We start from the raw sequence: 12,980 nt of genomic DNA on the forward strand, positions 1-12,980 counted from the left end.
GAAAAAAACTAACATTAAAAAGCAGTCATATTTCAGATTTAAACATTTTTAGGGTCATATATGGCAGCCCACATACAGACAAGGAGTGGACAATACTGCTGTATTTTGAGAACTAATATAGAACTTAGGAAGAGGAAATGAGTGGGTTCTGAGAATCATAATGGGTTTAGCCTCCTTAACATTCAAGAAATAGGAGGCAAAAATTGTTATGAATTATTTGTTTATTTGCTTAAAACCTCAGATCAGTAAGACTGCAAATGAACCATGTCAGTATAAAATATGATATGGGTAAGGCAGGAGTTAAATGTGCTGTTTATTTTCTTCTAATTGTTTGTTGCTTTTGCAAAGCAGGATCTGAGCTAGGCCAAGTCAAATCAATATAGTACAAAGTTCTCAGGCCCAGAAGAGGGACAGGCATTTTCAGTTTTCAGAAAGCGGAAACTACTACTCCAAAATCAAGACTAGGAAATTCCTTGCAGTTACTCCTGATCCATAAATGAGGCTGCTGGCTGCACTCCTGGTAAAGTAATGTTGGTGAGCTGGGAACAGCTGTGAGGAATTTATTGGCCTGATACATATATATATTCCCTAATATCATTCATAGGCTTGGTTCAGGTTGGCAAATTCATTTTGAATTTCCTGCAATCAGCAATCCCTGCCTCCAGCACCTTCACAACATGGACTGCAGAAACTTAAGAAGCGTGGCTCACCTGTAACTTATTCAATGGCAAATAAAGTCAGTAAATAACTGACAGCTTTGACAGAAATGTCCACGTCCCAGGTTTTAACAAAGATCTAGGATAACATATTAATTACACAAACTATATAGAGATTTTTTTTTCCATTTTGGGATATCCATTCCAGTAGAGGAGACAATAATCCATTACATGTATCCAGTTAATAACTAGCTTCAAAGTATTTCCTTAATTATTCATCTGAAGAAGAACAATCTTATCTGAGTATAAAATGTATATAGAACATCATTTTGACTCTGTGTCACTCAGCGTTACAGCACAGTTTACTTTGAAGTACTTTTTAGAAGTAGCACAAACAAATTTCACATTCGTGTTCTCCGCAATCTTTATTCCACCATTATATAGCCTAAAACAGATGTGCCTTGGAATTGGATTGTACCCATTTCTGTCGCTCTAAACATGACTTATTTTGTACTTGCGTGTATTCAATTAGGTTCCCTGCAACAGCATCACTAAATTAGCTAAAATCCAATTTGAAATGGCATTGTGATGGAATACACCTTGAAACAAGTGTTAAAAAGGACCTACAAGATTTACAAAGGGGCCTTACCAATTTCATTTATCTCCCTGCATTTTGCTGTGTAATAATCAAAGGACATTTATCCTTCAAAGACAGATTGTTCATGGCAACCACACAGGAGCAACATGCACTTTGTCATGGAGGAGGCAGGAGCTACAGGGGAAAGGGAGATTGCTTCCACATACACGGTAGGCTCTCTGGCTGATTGCTAGTACACTCTGCAGTCGTTAAGGAATGTCTCACTTGGTTCACATTATGTGATTTTTAATTTGCAGGATTCTTAAAAAATATTTGAGAATTTATACTCTGTGTTGACAGGGTCTCCCTCTTCTTCTCAGTTGGGATGTGAGGTATTCAATAATGAAAAGGGACACTCTTCTTCTGCCTCTTGCTTTGCATATTCCTATTAGTATAGGTTAGGGGAACAAAGAAGAGGTTCCATGGACAAGTCTGAGATTTCCAGATGCTATGTTGCCTTTCAGGTGCCAGGGTCAGGGACATCCCAAATCAAGTCCATAGCATTCTTAAGCAAGCGGGTGAGCAGCCAAAGGTCATGGTCCATGTCGGTACCAATGGCATAGGCAGGAAGGGCGATCAGGTCATGCAAACTGAGTTTGGGGAGTTAGGTGCTACGTTAAAGGACAGGGCCACATATGTTTGGATCATTGGGCTCCCTTCCAGGGAAGGTGGACCTATGCAAGCAGGCTGGTTTGCAGCTGAACTAGAGGGCAAATTATATCCTTGATGAAGGTTTGCTAGTGTTGCTCTGGGAAGTTTTGAGAAGGGTTGCACAGGGATGAGAACCTGAGACCCACAGTGCCGGGCAGCAAGTAGAGTGGTTATGGGGAAACAAGATCTTAAACCTACATAAGAGGGTAAAGGCAGGAACTGAAACGTTGAGCATGGTGGGACTAATGTTCTGAGTAGCATCTATTTCAATGAAAAGAGTATTGTAGGTAAGGCAGATAAACTTAGAGCATGGATCAGCGCATGGAATTATGATATTGTAGCCATTAGTGAGACTTGATGGCGGGAAGGGCAGGACTGGTAGCTCAGAGTTCTCGGGTTTGGTGGGTTTATACATGATAGAGGCTTTATTCATCAGGAAAACTGTCACTACAGATCTCAAACAGGTCAGACTTTGCCTATTGAGACTATATGGATGGAATTGTGGAATAAGAAAGGCATGACCACATTAATGAGATTATATTATAGACCTCCCAATAGTCAGTGGGATTTAGAGGAGCAAATATTTAGAGATAGACTGTTGCAAGAAAAATAAGGTTGTGATATGAGGATATTTTGACTTTCCACATATTGACTGGGCATTCTGTAGCTTTAAAATGACTGCATGAGATGGAGTTAATCAAATGTGTTCAGGAAAGTTTCCTTAATCAATATACAGAGGTCCCAATTAGAGAGAGTGTGATACTGGAACTGCTTTCAAGGAACTAGACAGGGTAGGTGACAGAAGTGTGTGTAGGGGAACACTTTGGATCTAGTGATCATAATTTCATTAGTTTCAAGATAATTATGGAGAAGGATAGGACTTGTCCTCGGGTTGAGATTTTAAATTGAAGAAAGGCCAATTTTGATGCCATCAGAAAGGTTCTGGCAGGTGGGGGATTGGATAGGTTGTTTTTTGGCAAAGGTGTGCTTGGTAAGTGGGACCCTTCAAAAGTGAAATATTGAGAGCACGGACTGTAGACATTCCTATTAGAATAAAATGCAAGGCTAATAGGTTCAGGGATCCTTGATTTTTGAGGGATCCTTGATTTTTTAAGACTGTAGTTAAGAAGAAGGAGGTGCATGGAAAGTATAGGCAAAAAGGAACAAATAAAGTGCTGGAGGAGTATAAGAAATGCAAGAAAACATTAAGAGGGAAATCAGAGGGCTATAAGAATGTATGAGGTTGCTCTGGTAGGCAAGATGAAGGAGAATCCCAAAGGCTTCTACAGATATATGTACTAAGAGGAAATGGACAGCAAAGGGCAAAATTGGTCCACTTGAAGATCAGTGAGGTCATCTATGCATGGAGCAGAAAGAGATAGGGGAGATCATAAATTGATGCTTTGCATCTATATTTACTTGAGGGATGGACACAGAGTCTATAGAACTGGGGCAAAACAGTTGTGATGTCATGGACCATATCCAGGTTACAGATAAAATTAGGGTAATTAGGGTGGATAAGTCCTCAGGACCCGACAAGGTGCCCCCTTGGACATTGTGGAAGGCTAGTGCAGCAACTGCAGGAGCCCTGGAAGGGCTATTAAAACATCCTTAGCCACAGGTGAGGACCATAGGACTGGAAGATAGCTAATGTCGTTCTATTATTCAAGAAAAGGTCTGAGATCAAACCAGGAACTTATAGGCAGGGGAGCCTGATGTAAGCAGTGGTGTGACTTTTGGAAGGTATTCAAAGGGATAGAATATATAGTTATTTGGATAGACAAGGCCAGAATAGGGATAGCCAACATAGCTTTGTTCTTGACAGAACATGTCTAACCAATCTTATTTGAAGTGGTTACCTGGAAAGTTGATGAAGGAAATGCAGTGGGCATGTCTACCTAGACCTTAGCAAGGACTCTGACAAAGACTCACATGGGAGACAGTATTCAGGGTGAAGTAGTAAATTGGATTCAACATTGACTTATCAAGAGAAGCCAGAGAGTGTTAGTAGATTGGATAGAAGGCCTGTGACAAGCAGTGTGCTACAGGGATCATTGTTGGGTCCATTGTTGTTTGCTATCTATATTAATGATTGGATGATAATGTGGTAAACAGAATCAGGAAGTTTGTGGATGACACCAGGATTGACAGTCGGCAGTGAGGATGGCTATCAAAGCTTGCAGTGGGTTTTGGACCAGCTGGAAAAATCAACAGAGAAATGGTAGATGGAATTTAATGCAGACATGTACTTTAGAAGGGCAAACCAGGGTAGGACTTACACAATTAATGGTAGGCCACTGGGGAGTGCGGAAGTGCAAAGGCATCTGGAAATACAGGTCCATAATTCCTTGTAAGCGGCATCACATGTAGGGTCATAAAGAGAACTTTTGGCACATTAGCCTTAGTAAATCAGAGTATTGAGCACAGGGGTAGGGAATGTTATGTTGAAGCTGTATAAGATGTTGGTAAGGCTTAATTTGCTATATTGTGGGCAGTTTTGGTCACCTGCTTACAAGAAAGATCGAATGAGTACAGGAAAAACTTACAAGGATGTTACTGGGACTTGAGGACCAGAGTTATAGGGAAATGCTGAATAGGTTAGTACTTTATTTCTGGAGTGTGGGAGAATGAGGAGAGATTTCATAGAGGTATTCAAAATTTTGAGGGATATGGTAAACACAGGCAGACCTCTTCCTCTGAGGTTGAGTGAGACCAGAACTAGAGGTCATGGGTTAGGGGAAAGGTGAAAAATTTAAAAGGAACTTCTTCAGATCCGAGGGCGGTGAGTGTGTGGAACCACCGGCCAGCAGAAATGGTGGATGTGGGCTTGACTGCAATATTTAACAGAAGTTAGGATAAATACATCAATGGGTGTGGTATGGAGGGCTATAGACGAGGTGCAGGTCAATGGGACCAGGTAGAATAACAGTTCTATACAGATAGATGGGCCAAAGGGCCTATTTCTGTACTGTAATGCACCATAACTATTGCTCTTTTAGCTCAGTCTCACAGCCATCAGGTCTTGGATCCTTTACTCTTCAGTAATAGTTGGCAACGTTGGACAACATGCAAAAACTAATTATTAAATCTTCATGTCTGCAGATAATGAAGTCTCACCTTCAATAGGCCTAAGTGTTTTCCTCTGCTCTGCTGATACTTAGGTGACGGCATTCATCTGGAGTATGTGCAGGGCACATTGGCGTAAAGAGCCAGGAGAGAAGTCCATTGGGCAGTACCAATCTCAAAAAATGCCCAGGATGAAGAGGTTATGTGTGTGCTTCCTGGAATTATGACGTACATCTTGAGGAAATTCTTCTTGTGACCTCAATGACTTGTATGTTGTGAGATTGAAAAACATTACTGGAAGTTATGATGGGAACATGAGTGCAGAGAACGTCTATTTGCAATACTGAGCAGTCACAGTGCTAGCGAAACTCAGTTTCTGAGATGTCACCTGACCCTCATTGAAATAAAAGTCAATGAAATCATTTCTCCGTGAATATATGACCTCAGATAGGGAGCAGAAAATTAGAAGACAAGACAAAAATCTCCAGCAGCTGCTTGAGATAATCATGTGGTGAGAAGGCTGAGAATCAGCGCAAACTTGACCTCCAAAGAGAGAGCAGTACGGGTACAAGGGCACAGCAAGAGTCCTTCCCATAAATTGTCACATATCTTGGTGATGACAGCTGTGAAAAATCTGAATCCAGCAAATAGATAGTTGGATAGTTCCAAATAGGATGCTTTGTCTCTGAAACTAGTCAATCCAGTTCTGTATACTCTGGGTAAAGTCAAAATTGTTTACGAATTGTTCTCCAATTTCTAAACTATAGGCTAATCATTATCATATTCCTGTTTATGGGAGCTAGCTGTGTACAAATTGCCACAATACAACTGTGATTTCTATACAGAGTTTTCTTTGATACCAAGCATTTTGGGTCTTCATATGTAATTTACATCGTCTTTCTCACACTGTATCTGTTTCCCAAGTCTTCCCTTCACTGGTCCAAGAGCATTCATTAATTTGACACATGAAATTACATGTTCATAACCATTTTCAATGTGTTCATTGCATGTCTTTTTTCATTCAGCTCACAAGATACCAGCCTTCAGGATGTAATCAAATGTACAAAAATCAAACATGTTCTCTTAAGTTGTTCAGCATTTAGTTGTACTGAATACGACCTACAATAATGAACTTGATTTATTATGAAGAGGCTACTTAAATTGGAAATATATGTAATTCATTTTAAAACTCTACCACTGTTCTTCCTGTCTTGCTAAATGTCTATTTTTCTATTTAATTTTCAATGTATTTAACTGGTAGATACCTTTGGTTGATGTATTAATCATAGAAAGCCCAGTGACATGTTGTCATGACAAGAACCTTTCCCTCAATGTCAGCAAAACAAAAGAAATGGTCATTGAATTCAAGAATGGGGCACTGCACACACTGTTGTTTATATATCAATGGTGCTGAGGTCAAGATGGTTGAGATCTTCAAATTCCTGGGAGTGAACATTACCAATAGCCTTCCTGGTCCGACCACATCAACACCACAGTCGAAAGAGCCCAACAGAGCCTCTATTTCCACAGGGGAATAAAGAAATTTATCATGTCCCCTTTGACCCTTACAAATTTTTATCAATACATCATAGAAACCATCCTATCTTTCTTTTTAGATTATGAAGACATGCAGTTCTCTTTTATTGTCATTTAGTAATGCATGCATTAAGAAATGATACAATATTTCCTCCGGTGTGATATCACAAAACACAGGACAGACGAGGACTGAAAAAACTAACAAAACCACATAATTATAACATATTGTTACAACAGTGCAACAATACCATAACTTGATGAAGAAGTCTATGAGCACAGTAAAAAGTTCAAAGTCTCTCAAATGTCCCACATCTCACGCAGACGGGAGAAGGAAGAAAAACTCTCCCTGCCATGCCCGACCACAGTCTGATTCTGAGTCGTCCGCAGACTTCGAGCCTCCGCTCAGCTCTCTGACACCGAGTACTGAGCGCCATCTCTATTCGAACAATTCGACCTCAGTCTCAGTCACCAACAGCAGGCAAAGCCGGGGATTTTGAGGCCTTCCCTCCGAAAGATTCCCGATCGCGCAGTAACACAGCAGCGAAGTGGTGTTTCAGAAATTTCTCCAGATGTTCCCCTGTGCTTTCACGTCCCTCTCCATCAAATCAGAATTGTTCACATCCCCTATTTAACGAATACGATATCATTTTCACCGGAGGGCTGTGCACGCGTTGCGTGCTGCACTCTCTCCTCCCGCCAGGTATCTATCTAGATACCTCTCAGCTTTCGTGTGCCTGCTGCTCTACTGGTGTCTGCAAGAAACCGAAGGGAGTTGTGGATACAGCTCAGCATATCACAGAAACTAGCCTCCTCTCCATGGACTCTGCCACGACACTTCTTGCTGCCTCGGTCAAGATCCCATCCACCCCAGACATTCTCTCTTCTCCTCCCTGCCATTGGGCAGAAGATACAAAAGCTTGAAAGCATGTACTAATATGCTCAGACAGTTTCTCTCCCTCTGCTATAAGAAAACTGGATGGTTCCCTGCGATGATAGGATGGAATCTTGATCTCAAAATCTTCCTCATTGTTTCCTTGCACTTTACCATCTACCAGCATGGCATTTTCATCTTTATTTTGCATTCTCTTATTGCTTTACCTTGTTTCACTGCTTTAATTAATTGATCTACACAGTTTATTAGGTATACCAGTACACCTGCTCGCTAATATTAATATCTAATCAGCCAATCACATGGAGGCAATTCAATGCCTAAGAACATGCAAACATTAAAGACCCTGATGGACATTAAGAACTTAAAGTACTGCAGGTCCACCCCGTCAGTGAGTTGCTCATTGGCGGAGAAACTGAAGGAGCTGGACTTGGTGTGGATCGCGCTGCTGCTTGCGTCAGAGAGGCAAGAGTCAGAGTGCTCGAAGGTGGTGTGCAGTCTATCAGCGAGTTATTCTCTCAGTCACTTTTCTTGCAATCACAAGGCTCTGTTGGACTGTGGACAGCTGCAAGTCTGATTCTCTGTTTTATCGGTGAATGACGTGGATGGACAGCAGGGGAGCTGTGTGGTCTCGGTCGTGGCGAGGACTAGGCCTCAAACCATGGTGTCGCCTGTTTGCAGCTGCCCAGGAGAGAGGTATTGGAGTCAGTGTACTCCAACAGAGTGCTGGAGGTAGTGAGGCGCAGTGTCCACGCTGGAGTTGGTGTAGCTTGGCAGAAGATAAGATGTATTGTGTTCAACTGCAGACTGCTGCAGCATTCGTGGACTCAGGGACTATATTTTTTTGTGTGTGACTGTGTTTTATTGCGGTCTTATATGTGCTATGTGTGCCTTGTGCTGTAAATGACTGTTGGTACTGTGTTTTGGACCTTGGCCCCAGATTAATGCTATTTCGTTTGGCTGTATTCATATATTGGTTGAATGACAACTAAACTTGAACTTGAGGTTCAGTTGCTGTTCAGACAAAAATGAATGGGAAATGAATGTGATCTAAGTGACTATGACCATGGAATGATTGTTGGTGCCAGATGGGGTGGTCTGAGTATCTCAGAAACTGCTGATCTCCTGGGATTTTCACACACAGCAGTCTCTCGTATTTATAGAGTGAAAAATAAAATAAAAATCCAGTGAGTAGCAGTTCCATGGGTGAAAATACCTTGATAAAGAGAGGGATCTGAAGAAAATGGCCAGATTGGTTCAAGCTGGCAGGAAGGCAATAGTAACTGAAATAACCGCACATTACAACAGCGGTGTGCAGAAGAGCGTCTCTGAATGCACAACGTTGAACCTTGAAGTGGACAGGCTGCAGCAGCAGAAGACCTCAAATGTACACCGAGTGGCCAGTTTATTAGGTACATGAGTTACCTAATAAAGTGGCCACTGAGTGTATAAGGATGGTATGCAAGAGAAGTTTTTTTTTACAGTATCTTGGTATGTGTGACAATAATAAATGAGTTTAACAGTTTACCAACAGTGATGATATAAACTGCATGGCGATAACAAGCCCATAGCATATGGTATACTCAATAAGCTTTACTCATTGTCCCCTGAAAGTCATTGCGAACACAATGCAAAGATCACAGGATCATGTCACTTCAGAGTCTTAGCAGCATGATCTTTTGAGCCCTGTATAAAAAAAGAAATTGAGAAATAAAGATCCTGCTGGCAGAGAGCCTTGAGAGAGAGAGAGAGCAACGTTTGATCTCTGCTATTCAAAGGCCTGTTCCTGGAAGACGCTGCCACAAGTGATACAAAGCAGAACAGTTATGAACAGTGCCTCATTACAAAGTTGAATTTTAGTCTCTGCTCACGCCGACTTGCTGTAGATGCTTCTAATTGGAAAACATCTGAAGAATCTTTTTTAAGTCTTACTTTTAACTTTGTTGGCTCTGCAGCTCAGAGACTCTTGCTTGATGCTCGAGTTCACAGAGTGTCAGAGAAAATTAATGCAATCATAAATAAATCATGGGACCATCGCTCCCTAAAGTTCAATATAATCCTATTTAGAATGATGAGCTTGCAATTATTCTGGGTAGATCCAACGGCTGTTGGTAAAGTTTCCTTCATACACTGTCAACATAATACATAACCTTTATTTGTACTTCTTTCACAGACCTAATGTAATGAACAGATCAGGGACCATTAGCTTAAATGATAGAACAGAGATGGGAAGCTGCATGGCCTTCTCATACAAATTTTTGCCGCTTGCCAACTGTTAAATTTCTAGATTTATGAAATAATACTTTACGGTTCACTATAGTGGCATTTGAACAGATGATTTTTAGGTTAACGATCCAGTTCTGCAACCTCCTGTCAAACTCCTCAAAAGGTCTACATTGATGTATATCAAAAATGGTTTTAAAAAAGATCATCAATAAGGCAATATCTCTAATATACTATCTTTTCATGGGGCTTAAAGTTCAGGCAAAATTAAGTTAACTCTTGATATTACATGGATCTTACTTCAGTTCCCTGGAACTGTTCCATGTGCAAAATAAATTTTAAAAAGAATGGCAAACACCAGCCACGGTCAAAAAAAGCACGTTAATAGTGCCTCAAAGATAAGGTGATGGCATGATACAGCTCAGAGAAAAGTCTTGGCTCACAGCTCATCAAAGCTACTTCACATAGTTGTGGTCTAGACTTGTGCTATTATAAAAATACACAGAACCTTTTATCAATCATGGGATTTGCAGTTTATCAGATGAAAAAGTCAACTGAAAGATTTAAATTACTGATCATTCTGTGCACTCAATCCAAAACTAACTTTCTTAAGACCTGTCACATGGATTTTCTTTTTGCTTTTTCCCTTCTCTTCCTTAAGGAGTGTACGTCCGTCCTGGTGTTACGACTATTGACATGGAAACAGGCATCGAGTAATAGCATGCAAAGAGAAAGCTGAGAAGTCCAAAAAGAAGCAGAACAACTCGCCATCATCCCTCCCTGACTCTCCCTTGCAAACAGCCCCTCCACTGAGTCAGTGACTTCCAGGAACTATTCCCACAGGTTTTCAGGTGCGGCCTCTTCCTTAAATCCCATGAGCCAGCTTGAGCCATTGATACTGGGCTCAGACAGCTGTTGAGCTGGATGTCAGGGCTTGGGCCTAAATAGACCAGGCCTCAGGTTGGCATGTTCAGTGCTCTCCTGCTAAACCCTGAGGTACAATTGGGTGAATACCATTACACAGCAAAGGAACATAATTGAATCTCATACTGAGAACTTAAACATGTACAAGGGTAGCTTATACATGGTACTGTGGTAGTCAAATATCCCAATGGCCTCTGATGAGAGTTATGAGATAAAATTTAACTCAAAAGAAATATGGACTTTTAACAAAGCAAAATGCCATAGATTGATGAAGATTAGAATAAAACAGTTAACACTGTAGTATTTTGTGTAGTTTTGGTCACCACACGATAGGAAAGATAATAGAATGATAGAAATATACGCCACAGAAATAAGCTCTTTCAGTGCACCTTACCTAATCTAACTGTGATCCCTGCCTACACAAATCCCATTAGCTTGTATTAGATCCGTAAGCCTCTATGCCTTTCTTATCGAAGCAAAGTGATCAATATGGAGACCGTCCAGAGGAGTTTCACCAGGATATGGGGAGGATTGGAGCATTACAACTATAAGGAGAGATTGGATAGGCTATGTTTGTTTTCCCCGGAGCAGAGAATGGCCTGATTAAATATACTGTATTTAGAATTATGAGGGAGACAGAGTAGAGCATTATCTCAAAGGAAGAAGTAGGGTGCTTACATGGGATATGGGGGGGAGATTCTTTTCCCACACAGAGGGTGGTTGAAGACTTGAATACACTGAGAATACAAGAGGTGATGGTGGAAGTTTGTTACTTGGACTGGAGGCCCATGACTAATGGTGTGCGTTAGGGGCTGGTGTTGTTGGTCTACATCAACAATTTGAATACAAGGTAGGTTCAATCATAAACATGAGAAAATCTGCAGATGCTGGAAATCTAAGCCACACACTAAATGCTGGAGGAACTTAGCAGGCCAGGCAGCATCTATGGAAAAGAGTACAGTCGACGTTTCGGGCCGAGACCCTTCGGCAGGACTTCGAAAAAAGTAAGATTTTTTTCTCCAGAGTTGGTTAGTAAGTTTGCAGATGGCAGTATAGTGGACAAAGAAGAAGATTAACAAAAATTACAGGAGAATCTTGACCAAATGAGTAATGGGCTGAGGAATGGTAAATGGAATTTTAATTTGGTTAAGTGCTATTTGTTGCATTTTGTAAAGTCAAATCCAGGTAGGATTGATAAAGAGCTCTGGAGAGTGTTGTAGAACACTCTTGGGAGTACAAGTACGTGTCTCCCTGAATGTGGAGTCAGGGATAGACTGGATGATGAAGAAAGCCTTTGAAATGTGGCCTGCATGAGTCAGAGTATAAATGTTGGGAGATCATGGTGCAGTTGTACCATACCCTTGGACTATTGTGTTCAGTTTTGGTCGTCCTACTATAGGAGAGATGCAATTAAACAGGAAAGAATGCAGAAAGGATTTACAAGTATGTTGCCAGGACTTGAGGGACAGAGTTACAGAGAGAGATTGGATAGGCTACGTCTTTATTCCATTGAGTGTAGGATACTGAGAGGTGATCTTTAAGAGGTGCAGAGATAGATTGAACGTACACAGTCTTTAGCTGCACTCTCCCATTTATTTCTCTATCTACTTTCTCTCTCTCACTTGCCTGTCAATTACTCTGTACTCTGCCACCCACCAACATCAGGGTCAATTTACAGTAAAAGCAATGAACCTTCCAACCGCTGGGAAACTAATCAACCAGAAGGAAACCCTAAAGGTCAAAGGGTAAAAGTTCAAGCTCCATTTAGACAGGATGGGAGGTCAGGGTGGAACCTGATTTGGAGGGGACAAAGCACTAAATGCTGCACCACTGTCCATCCTTATTTCATTGTAGCCTTTCAACTTCCTGTTTTCAAAAGCCCACCAAATCCCCTCTGAATCTTTAGAACACTAGGGGATAATTTACTGTAGCTAATCAACTGGACACCATGCCTTTGGAATTTAGGAGAACACCAGTCTACCATGGGAGAGGAGAACATGCAAAGTCTACAAGGACATCATCTAAAGTCGGGATCAACTGAGGATTCCTAGAGCTGTGAGTTGCTACCATTACCTGCTGCACCACTGTTTCCATCCACTTACCCAACAGTTTGACTCAGTATAACTTTTGAAACATCCATGCTGAACACTTTTTTCCAATTCACAAGAATGATTCCAAGAATGAAAGGGTTACCGTATGAGGAATGTCTGGCAGCTCTTTGACTGTATTCCCTGGAGTTCAGGAGAATGAAGGGTGATCTCATAGAAATATTCCAAATGTTAAAAGGCCTGAACAGATTAGATATGGCAAAGTTATTTCCCATGGTAGGGGATTCTAGGACAAGAGGGCACGACTTCAGGATTAAAGATATGGAGGGGAGGTGAAGATGGCAGCGCGA

Source organism: Mobula hypostoma, chromosome 17 (genome assembly GCF_963921235.1).
Source record: "Mobula hypostoma chromosome 17, sMobHyp1.1, whole genome shotgun sequence".
Taxonomy (NCBI): domain Eukaryota; kingdom Metazoa; phylum Chordata; class Chondrichthyes; order Myliobatiformes; family Myliobatidae; genus Mobula; species Mobula hypostoma.